The 12,598-nt window shown below is 35.5% G+C and overlaps 1 protein-coding gene across 7 annotated transcripts in view; it reads left to right on the top strand.

The window, feature by feature from the left end:
* The window catches only part of LOC145669646 (uncharacterized), a 995,784-nt gene that overhangs the window by 771,937 nt on the left and 211,249 nt on the right, over positions 1–12,598 (top strand). The window lies entirely within an intron of this gene.

Below are 12,598 nucleotides of genomic sequence, written 5' to 3'. Positions count from 1 at the left end.
TGAGTTACGTGGGGCTACTTTTTTGTGTGCGTAGTTCGAAGTTCTATAACCGATAACATACAAAATGTTCAGCAATAATCCACCATCATAAAGGAATCAAGATGCAGCAAAAAAAAGTTAACTTTTAACATGGAATTAAAATTTTTGTTACTGAAAACGAAATATTTTTGTGGCTAAGTGAATGTGTGTGGTCTTTGTTGCTTGTTTTACAAATCCGAGTAAGGTTTTAAATCCCACTTGAATTAATACAATTAATCTCGTGTATCTTCCGTGGTTGGAAGTGACATTAACATTTAATAAGTAAAAATCATTTAAATAAAGAACATTTCCTGCAAAATTTTACTATAGAGATATACATATTCAACATGACTATCAAATGATACCATAATTTAGTGTTTACTAATAACAATAAAGCAAAGATTCTATAAAATGTCTCAATAAAGGCCTATATACATCTATAAACATATATTATTTAGTGATAATAACAAAACGAAGGACAGTTTCTATAAAATGTTACAATACAGGCATATATATTCATCACGACTATCATTTGATAGCAATTAATTTATTTAGTTATATATATATATATATATATATATATATATATATATATATATATATATAACAATTAATTTATTAGTAATATTGTTTACTAATAACAATAAAACGAAGAATAGTTTCTATAAAGTGTTACAATCGAGATCAATATAATCTGTAAGGATACATTGTTTATTGATAACATCAACAAAACAAAGAACATTTACTATAAAATATTACAGTAGCCACATACATTCAGATGATAACAGTTAATCTATAGGGATACATTGTTTACCAATAATAACAAAACAAAGAATAGTTTCTATATTGTGTTACGGTAGAGATGTATATTAATCTATAAACATAAGTTGTTTACTGATAACAACAAAACAAAGAACATTTTCTATAAAATGTTACAGTAAAGACACATATATTCACCATGGCTATCAGATGTTAACAATATTAATCTATTGAGACACATTGTTTACCAATAACAATAAAATAAAGAAGAGTTTCTATGAAATGTTACAATAGGGATATATATTAATCTATAAACTTAAATTGTTTACTGATAACAACCAAACAAATAATAGTTTTCTATAAAATGTTACGATCGGGACCTATATTAATCTATAAATGCAAACATTATTTTCTAATATTAAAACAACGAATATTTTTATAAAAGGTTAGAATATCTATCGGGTGATGACATAACTAATCTATAGAGATATGTTGTTTACTGATAATAACAAAACAAAGAATAGTTTATGTAAAGAGTTACAATACAGACATATATTAATCTATAAACATACATTGTTTACTGCTAACAACAAAACAAAGAACATTTTCTATATAATGTTACTTGTACAATAGAGACATATTTTAAACATGAGTATCATATGATAATTAACCTATAGAGAGACTTCGTTCACCAATAACAAAAAAACAAAGAATAGCTTCTACAAAGTGCTACAATAGAGACCTATATTAATCTGTAAACACTCACTGTTTACTGATAATAATAAAAACAAAGAATATTTTCTATAAAATATTTCAGAAAAGACACACATATTCATCATGTTTATCAGATGATAACAATTACTCTATAGAGATACATTGTTTTCTTATAACAACAAAACAAAGAACTTTCTATAAAATGTTACAGCCCTAGAGACATATAGATATTCATCATTGCTATCATGTGATAACAATCTATAGAGACATATTGTTTACTGATAACAACGAAACAAATAGTTTCTATAAAGTGTTACAATAGAGATGTATATTAATGTATGAACATACATTGTTTACTGATAACAACAAAACAAACATTTTCAATAATTTTTCTCAATTTTTTTTTACTAGTGTACACATATAACATTTCTGGTTAATGAAGTTTCTAGAAAAAAAAATAGTATATACAAAAGTACTAATACATTTAGAGAAACATCAAAATTAACATATTTAAAACAGCAAACAGTAAAAATTAAACATAATTTTGGTACTATATAAACCGACAATTGTAGAAACGAAGGATAACACATGATGATTAATAAGTGTTTCAGTCCTCTATACTTAGATTTTCATAATCCCAGTCACACAATAATAGATTCAATAAAACGTCTACAGTACAAACATATATATTCATCATTGCTATAATATGATAACAATCTACAGAATCACATTGTTTACCAATAACAAGAAAACAAAGAATAGTTTTTATAATGTGTTACAATAGATGTTACAATAGACACCTTATTAACCTACAAACACACATTGTTTACTGATAACAACAAAACAAAGGATAGCTTCTGTAAAATGTTACAATAGAGATTATGTTAATCTATGAACACAGCATTCCTTACTGATAGCAATAAAACAAAGGATAGCTTCTGTAAAATGTTACAATAGAGATTATGTTAATCTATGAACACAGCATTCCTTACTGATAGCAATAAAACAAAGGATAGCTTCTGTAAAATGTTACAATAGAGATTATGTTAATCTATGAACACAGCATTCCTTACTGATAGCAATAAAACAAAGAATATTTTCTATAAAAGGTTAGAATGGAGACATATATATATGTATTCAACATGGCTATCAGATGATAACATAATTAATGTATAGAGAGTATTGTTTACAGATAATAACAAAACAAAGAACAATTTGAAATTATATTGCAGAACTCTGGGGTGTTAAGTAAAATGCCTGGTCCCTAGGCTTTCTTATGTGTATTAAAGGATTTCTTTTTCTTTTTCTTTTTAATACAAAGAGCGGAAGAAGAATGACGTCCTCTTGGGTGAAACATAAACGGTTTTTGAATGTTAAAACAAACGAGCTGGCACACAAATCCACAGTTAATAGACGCCTTTCGGTTCGGGGCCATTCTCAAACTAACATGATCGACTCAAACCGTCCATCCGTCCTGCCTGCAACAACATTGTTACGTGGAAATAAACATTAAACATACCACCTCGAGCCTTTTGCTTGATGCCTTGTCTGTTTTTTCGATCATCATCATTTTTTTGTTTTTTAATCTTTATTCTTCTTTATACTTCTCATGTAAAGAATAGAATGCCAACTTCTTTCCGAACGTTTGTTTCTGCTCTGCTGTGTCTGTAATAAAAATTCCCCAAGTTGTGAGAAGAAGAAGAAAAAGTCCTGCACCAGACGCGTTACATACACCATTTGCCACTCTGTATACACAATGGATCATCCATCTTTCCCCCCCTTTTTTTTCTTTCTTGTGAACAAAAGTAAAACATATACATAGAAACTCATAATATATTGTTTGGCCCTTAAGAAACATTGTTAATATTTGTAGAAATGCGTATAACGTAGACGCAAGCAAAACGCGTTAACAGCCATTTTTTTAAATCATATCCCAAAGAGGTCCGGGCACCATTGTAGTTTGTTTGGAACGAGGTATTTATAGTAAAATCCTCATTTATACCTTGATCAGTGATATATGAAAAACCTGATTATCCCCCTCCTCCGCTATGAAGTTACACATAAATTGGTACCACTGATCATAACCTCTCATCAGTGTGGCCCACAAGAAGGGATGAAACGAGAAATAAGGTTTTATCGTATCGTTATATAAATTTTTATCTAGAAGTTCCATCCGAGTCATGAGAGATCTAAGAAAGTTTTTATATAACAATATTTAAACTATTGTGTTATATTGTTCTTTATAGTGCTTCGTACTATTATTTTAACAATTTATAATTTTTTATACTGTGCATCATGTAAATTTAAAACAGTGTTTGAGGTTTAAGACTTGAGTGAAGTAGTGTTGCTCACGAGATTAGCTTCTCATCTCGTCTCGTTTTAACTCTCGTTTTCGAGACAAGAAATGTCCCGTCTCACGGTCAACACTACCTTTCACTACCGTAATTTATTTCCATACATATAAATGGCATTACCTACAATATAGGTAATTGTAATCTAGATGTCCACCTAAAGATATAAAACATCAATTAAGATTATGAAAGCAAAACTAGTCGTTCTGTGCATATTAGAAACTACAGGGTGGCCCAAAAGTAAATATACAATCCCGAACTGTATTTTATATCATTTCTTATTGTTATCAAACAGGTAGACCTAGTTTCTTTATTATTTGTTCTTAACATCTTTGTACTTATAACTTAAATCCCGGAACAGTCGAAGCAAATAAATTTATAAACTGAAATGTTATACTTGATCAATGCAGGGGTGTATACCTATTTTTGGGGCCACCCTAGGCAGATCTGCAACCATGGGGAGGCTATAGCTGGTACTTCCTACCTTAAATTATTTTTGCCCCCCTATGAAACAGAACGTTGCAGAGAATTTCTAAATTGAGTCATAACGAGATATGAAATTTTTGCAACTTTATTTACCAACTTAAGTTCAGTTTACCGCATTTTACTAATTTCTGCGTGAAATTTTTGAATCATGGTAATTCTTCTTCTTCTTCTTCTTCTTCTTACTACTACTACTACTACTACTACTACTATTATTATTATTATTATTATTATTATTATTATTATTATTATTATTATTATTATTATTATTATTATTATTATTATTATTATTATTATTATTTAAATCTATATGCCGCATGATCATGCCTTTTCAAGCTAAACAAGGTGAATGGTTATGATTATGAAAGAATTTATGAAATGATAAGTAGGAGAAAACCCGCCACAAACTCACATGATCTGTGATCGAACCAGTGACCCTCCGAACCAAATGCTAGAACTCTATCATCGAGCCATCTTCTGAATTCTATTTGTAATGAGATTCCTGGCGGGAGCTCATGTGGTTCGGATTCCACGTTAGTCAGTAGGTAGCGTCTCATATAGCCTCGCTGCTATGAGAGTCAGGACACCAAGTCATGTGTTTCGAATGTGGTATATTTTAATCACGAAGCACGAATGCTAACTATGCACCGTGTTCGATGGTAAGATTGCTGCCTTACGTAATTCTACACAGAAGAAATACCATTTTCAGATACAATATATTTACGTCATTTCTAATACGTAACAAGCGTTATTTCCTCATGGCACGCAAAGACAGCGATTGGAAGGAGATGAGTTCGATTTCCTTTCGTAAGGTATAAAAAGACCCTAGAAACGAAGACATTCCTCCTCCGCATCCAAGAAAATGTGAAATAACAAAAACTATCGATGCAAGACTTCGGCATAGTTCTCAGTCGAGGGAAAGGAAATAAATTAGGAAATGAGGTGTGGTAGGCTAATCAAATCTCTCGCTAATTCGATTCCCAACTAATTGAATCATTAATAATAATGGTGAAAATAAGAAGTTCAGAAAAGAAAGGCGCTCTGAGGGAAATGGAAATCAAATGATTAAGAGTTATAAGCTTATTGTCTCATTCAGTGGATCTCAATTAATTCAGGGTTACGGAGCCCCTTTTTTATTTCCAAAGCAAAGTAGGGCCCCCCCCACACATTTAAATTTTGGTATCTGCGTAACAGTAGTACTTGAGAAGTATGCAGCAATATTAAGACCAATTAAATTACAAACTTTTATTTATGCCATAAGCACACAACATAAAAAAAACCAACCACTTAGCGTAACAACCCTGTTTTGTGGGCCTTAGCCGCTCCAGTGCCATCTATTAGCGACCAAATGAACTACATGCAGGCTAGCAAGAACATATGGTCAGTGCGCTGTGGCTCCCTGTCTCTAACAAATGTATCAGGAGATTTCTAGACCAAGTGGCCGTTACGCCTTTAATTCACGTGACTCACCAGTGACTTCGACGCTGGATGGACGCCGAAAATTAGGAAGCACCGGCTTGGAATCGAACCCGTGACCATTCGGACCCGAGTCTATTGTTGTACGGTGTCTCCCAAGTATATACATATGATATTATTTAACTTTCTTTATATAAATTATGAGATGTAAATAATCTCTAAACCTCTAGGCGTCCGCGGACCGCCTATTGGGAAACATTGATCTAATTCAACCCATTACATTCATACTGTCATATACAATTTACGAAGCATTTTTTTCAATAATAATGAAAAACTACAGTGTCCTTCCCGATGGAGTCCCGAGCTCGATTCCTGGTAGAAGATCCTTGAAATTTGAATGCATTATCATGGTTTGGACGCGACTGTAAACTGTAGGTCCACGTCTCGTATAGCCTCCGTGTTGAAAAAGATGCTAAACTTCAGTCTAACCAACCAACCTAAACAATCTTCTTCTCCTTTAAAAAAAAACTGCTTTAAAATATCTTTATATAACTATCCTAAACAATTGTCTGACTTTGGTGTAACAAGGCATATAGTTTCTGAATCAATCCTATTTTTAAGTGGCAATTCAAGCCCTAAAGAAAGTTTCATGGTAACTTTTTTCTTTCATTTTCTTTTTTTCTTTTCTTTTCTTTTCTTTTTTTTTTTGGGTTTTTAATAATCGATTTTCACGAAACATTGAATTTGAATCTTTTGAGACTGAGGCTGAGGCTGAGGCTGAGGCTGAATGCCTACGCATTACTTGAGGTTGAAACATGTTAAGAGTAAAGATGTGACTCCTTTTGGTATGAAAAAAAAGAAAATTTTCGATCAGGCCTTTAACCAGCTCGATTTCTGTGAGTGAGGTAACGTCAAGGATATGAACGAACAGCAGAAAACCGTTCATTTATTTATTATTTATAGAATCTGTAACAGAGCTGTTATTCCTTTTACACCGTGCTGAACAGAAGGGTACGCAGGGGGTGGGTCCTGGGCGTCCGGACCCCCCCCCCCGAAATCCCGACTTTTTTGTAAATGTAGTCTACTTTTAGGGGCAATTTTAGAAATGTTCATATAATTTAGCCTGAAATTGTATTTGAACCCTTCATGAAACGCTTTAGAACCCCCCCCCTTTCCGAAATAAATTAATGCGTACGTCGCTGGTGCTGACAAATATTACAGTATATAACTCCAATACAGTAAAGATTCCTGGGAGATATTTACTGAAAGAAACTCGTAATTTTACGCAGATATGAGTAAAATGCGGTAAACTGAACTTAAGTTGGAAATTTGCAAAAAATTTGCAAAAAGGGGCAAAAATAATTTAAGGTGGGCAGTACACGTAAGGGCGCCGATGCTGGGCTAAAGCTCATGTGGGCCCCCTATTGTATTTATGAATGTACAATATTTTCCATAATTTGAATGCAAATTGCCTTAAAATCCTCTCTCTCTCTCTCTCTCTCTCTCACACACACACACACACACACATATATATATATACCTTCTGCATCTTAATGCCCCCCCCCAAAAAAATTACAGAGAAATCGATGCCCTTGAGTACACGCTGTAGCCTCGCCCTGCTTGCGGCGGATATGCCTTCAATTGTTTCTAATATGCACAGAACGACTAGTTTTTCTTTCCTAACCTTGATTAATGCTTTATATCTTCAGGTGGGCATCTAGATCACAGTTACCTATATCCTAGGTAATGCCATATATAAGTGTGAAAAGAAATTATGGTAAGGAAGGGTAATATTACCCATAAGACGAAAAAAAATTCTTGTCTCGAAAATAAGACGGGAATCGAAATAAGAAGTACCTCCCCTTCCTTTTGAATTCGAGACGAGACGTGAAATTTTCACGAATCTCGTTGGAAATACTAATTTACCCAAATCTCAAATCTCTCACACTGTTTTAGATTTACGTGATTCATAGTATAAAAACTTCAAATTGATAAAGTGATTGCGTGAAACACAATGAAGAGCACTTATTCCCACAGATCGATATTTAAAGGGTCTCTAATGAAATCGAGTGAAAACACTTAATCTGCACCAAAAACTGCATTACAAATTAATGAACTAGTAAATATGAATAAGTCTAAACTTTTTTAAAATCTGAATTTCTAGAGCAAGTTCTTAGGGTGGGGAGCAGGAACTACCAGCCTCATGCCTTTGGGATGATGTGTGGTCAGCACATCCGCTTCCTTCGCTGTTAATACTGGATTTCTAGGCCAGAATCTAGACGTCTGCAAGGCTTTCTCGCTTAGCAGCAGCTGAATCCTTATTGGCTCCATGCGTGGGTGTATCGAGGATGTGAGCTTTAGTTCACATTTTTGTCACGGCTCAAGACATTTTGGCAGCACTATAGTACTTTTTTCAAATAACTCTCCAATCTTACTCACGATACCGTGTGCTCGCCGCGATGCCAGCACCATCTGGTGAGTACGAAGACTCACTCGTCTTTCCTCTGACCATATCCAGCACTGCTTGACTTTGCTGGTCTCATGAGAAGCGATATTCCAGTAAGGTTAAGGCGTTTTAAGAGCTCTTAATAAATACAAATCAAGCACATTAATACTATTCCTAAAATTCCATATGTGCTAGACCAGCATAGGTAAAAGCGTTCTCGTTTCACGTCCGGGAAGTCCTAGGTTCGAGTCCAGTTGTTAACCATTCTCACTGACGTTTTTCCAAATTACTTTTTTTTTTGTTTCACTAGGCCTAGTACCCTAACCAATTCGTTCCCATATTTCATTATTAATAAATTGTATACAGTGGGGGACTGGCCACGTTAGCTACTTGGCAATCGCCAAGGGCCCGAGGTCTGAGGGTCCCCGCAGGGATTATGAGTCGCAGCACCTTTAGGTCGTGGTCTAATTTTCGCGATGGCAAACGCTTTTTTTGAGTCTTCCTACCAAAAAAGTTGCGGAAGCGTCAGTTCGTCTTTCCAAAAAGAGTCTTCACAGGCCCCCTTGCTCATATCAGTACGGCCCTGTGAGCCAGTAAAACTTCGAACTTCCCCTCTCTAGTCCGTAATATATACGCGTATATATGTATATGGGGGGGCTTTAAGAACCCGCGCCAATGGCCCTCAACTTAGCCAGTCCGACACTGATTTTTTACAATGTAATGCCATGCTTCAAAACTATGGGAAAGCATGTTGTTAATAAGAGTGTAAAATGTGGTGTTATTAACGGGAAAACGAATTATACAAACAGACAGTAGCTTAAAAGAAAATTATGTTCTAAACAAATTGATTACGCTAGTGATTGATATAGGGAAGATCAGAGCACAGCCGGGTTTTAACGCACCATTAACCTCCTACTGTGAGATGCGAAGACTAAGATTAGTGGGGGGTCATCACAAAACCTGTCTGATGCTTAATTGTAGTTGTGAGGTAGCCTTGTCGGTGGCCTTTCTCTTTTTAACGTTAGTTTTTTTTTTTAAACAATTTGAGTACTATCTTGTTTTTAAATAATGGATTACCTTAATTTTATATCTGCCAGTCGTGATGGTAAGGTTACATAATGTCAAAGTGTTACTATTAACCATATATTTATGTTAATATTTAGTGTAACGTCTTCCGTCTTGTCTCGGAATCGAAAAAAAAAAATGAAATCTTTCAGTTTAACGTCCCATGATTATGCCATTTCGGCTAAGGGAAAGGATGGTTAAAGCAAGTTAAAGAGTCTTCATCCCAGCGAAATTAAAATACCGCTAATTTTACAGTAATTGTGTAATATCTTCAAATAGATAAAAGATAATTGAAATATGGAACAAGAGCGCCCTAGACAATATTATTTTGCGTGAGGTACCGTTATCTCACAGATTTACTTGGTCGGGGATTGAACTAGAGACCCCACGCAACAGAGATAAGCGCTTTACCACTGAGCCACCGTATCCCCCGCCCGCCTCGGAAGCGAAACGAGAAATTTCTCGAGTCTCTTGTTCAACACTGGTCTACCCAAGTTTTAGATCTCAAACATTGTTCTGATGCTACATGGTTCATAGTAGAATCAAAAACTATAAAATGATGAAAATGATTGTATGGACATTAGAGATGTGTCGTTCGCGAACGAGTCGTTCCTTTGGAACGAATCCTTTCTGAGAACGAATGGAACGAATCCTTGAAAGGAATCAAACTTGAAAGGAACGAGTATGCACTGCAAAGCAGCATGTGTATCGCCTTTGGCAAATGGAAGAGACACTGGCTGAACATCTTCGGTTGAACACTTCCGTTTTGCTGCGAAATTAACGAAGTTCCCACGACCATTCCTTCCTCTCGCCCCGCCAACTTCTAAACAAAACAAAGAGTGGCGTGAACGAAGGAATCATGGAATCAAACTTTCCTTCATTTTCTCAACATTGTCGTACAAACTACTACAGAAAACGAGGAACGAGGGACTTCACAAATAGAGTCAAAGTGAATGTGGAACGAAGGAATCAAAAAATGCGGTCAAAACTGGTAGTGAACGAAAGAACTCACGAAAGGGAATCATATTGGCCTTGTTTTTGAGTGGCGAATATATACTTCCAATTTACCACGAAGTTCCCCTCTCCACTCCCGTCTCCAGCTGGACACAAAGAAAAGACCATTGAAAAGAAATATTTAAACAAACATGAGTGTCGTCTAATGCGAGCTGAGCTCCGCGAAAGAAACAAAGGAATTGAGGCAATGACAAATTTAATATATTACAAAATTTATTTGAATACAATTAGTTTTCATGCGTTCTGATGTAACTTTTAATGATGTAATCAAAAGGTCACTGGGAAAGTAAATAAAACTTTTCTTCCTCTGAACCAGGGGCGGATCCAGGACCGACTTCTGGGGGGGGGGGCGGTGAGTTGTCATACTGCTACTTTTAAGGGCTCCAAACTTTGGGATGGGTTTTATTTATATATATAAAATAAGAAAGGTTTCTCTTATCCCCCCTGGATCCGCTCCTGCTCTGAACTCTCACTGTGAATCAGTCCAGTGTTGAATTCAGACATGTTCAAGGGGGCTCAGCCCCCCTTGAATATCTATATATAGTGCATATCTAGAATATAGTGTATATCTAGAATATCTATTGCCCCTCCTTGTACAAAAATCTGAATTCAACACTGAATCAGTCGTATATAAATACACATATGATCGTTGCAGCGCAACAGTGTAATAATCATAAACAAAAGAAAGCTTTAGTTTAACGTCCCACGATTATGAAAACGGAGTGCTAAAGGAGACGGATGAAATTGCAAGTGAATGATGATGAAAGAAATGGTGGAATGAGAAAGTGGGAGGAAACGGGAGAATCCGAGAAAACCCACGAGCAACGATATCGTCCACCACGAACTTACTTGGGCGGGGATCGAACCCGCGACCCTTCACACCAGAGGTAAGTGCTCTACCACTGAGCCACTGCGCCCCCAATAATCATAAACAGTCCATTCACATGTAGTAAATACAGTTTTAAACAACGTAACAGTTCTCATGCAAAAATAGTTTTCTGATAATTAGATACTTGTGTTATATAGTACAATCATTGCCTCATTTCGAATATCTGTGTTGGGAAAATAGATTAAAAGATTGAATTGCTCTGACAAGAATTTTGCGAGAGAGTAGGGTGAGATGAATTTTCACGCGTGGGACCGAGAAGAATTTTTGCGTGGGGGCTGATTCTGAAGTTCTGCCAGTGTTTCCTTGGTATTATAAGTAAGAGAAAAAAGAATGACAACCCATCTTCATTCATCTTGAAGAACTTTATTGTACTCGTTCCTTGTTTCCAATGTTCATTTTGTTGTTGTTTTCTTTATTTGGGTCCGTGCCCGCCAAGAGAGACAGAGGAAGAGAAGATGTGTACCGGGTAGATAGACGGAAATTTTATGTTTCTTCAAACAATACCAATATGGATTGAAGTTTTTACTCTTGACCTAGACGCACAGGTTTGCCTCTTTTGTTTCCTGAATGAGGACAAACATATGACAACCCAAGCAACATACCTCCCTTTCCCAGAGAACAAGAGCTTTGTTCCAAACCAGAACTCCCCGCCCCCTACAGTCAGACCAGCAGAAACAAATGAGATGGCAATAGTTTTTTTTTTTTTTTTTTTTTTTTTTTACACATCTTCCTGCTAGCTTCAAGTGTATTGGTTCCACCACAACACAAGGTTTCCGAGTTTTCACGATATACAACGGAAGAAATGAACGAACATGTGTTGCTTGCATCTCCGATGGAATCAAAGTATTCATGTTAGAAAGGAACGACTCGTTCCATGGATTCGTTCCTTTTTATGAGTTCTTCTAGTGAACGGAATCAAAGGAGTCGATTCTATAAAAGGAATCAAACTTCCCATCTCTAATGGACATGATGAAAAGCGTTTATCAGTACTTAGAGATACGTAAGTCATTACACAATATAGTTTAATAAAAGAAAGGTTATAGTGTTGTTATACCATATTCTTTTGACCTGGAAGGATTCTGATATGAATTTAAGAAATATCAGGTCTTGAATTATGTATATGAATAAACAGACGAGACGAGACTTTTGGAAAACTTACGAGAACGAGACGAGATTATTGAGAGAGTTGAGTTGATTTTGAGTTTAACGTTCCGTTTCAGCGGCGAGGCTATATGAGACGGGACCTACTGATTAACATGGAATCCTAACCACATGAGTTCCTGCCGGGAATTGAACGTGGTTCTTCCGTGCCTGAGGCGCGTACGCTAACCGCTTAGCCACAAACGAGCTAGAGAATATTGAAAGAATATATATATATTAAAAGAATTTTTCACATAAAAACTGTTTAGATTTTTCGCTGTTAGATGTTTTTAAAAGTCTATG

This window comes from Thermobia domestica, chromosome 14 (assembly GCF_964235325.1).
Source record: "Thermobia domestica chromosome 14, izTheDome1.hap1.1, whole genome shotgun sequence".
Lineage (NCBI taxonomy): Eukaryota > Metazoa > Arthropoda > Insecta > Zygentoma > Lepismatidae > Thermobia > Thermobia domestica.
This window is presented reverse-complemented; position numbering and strand designations above follow the sequence as displayed.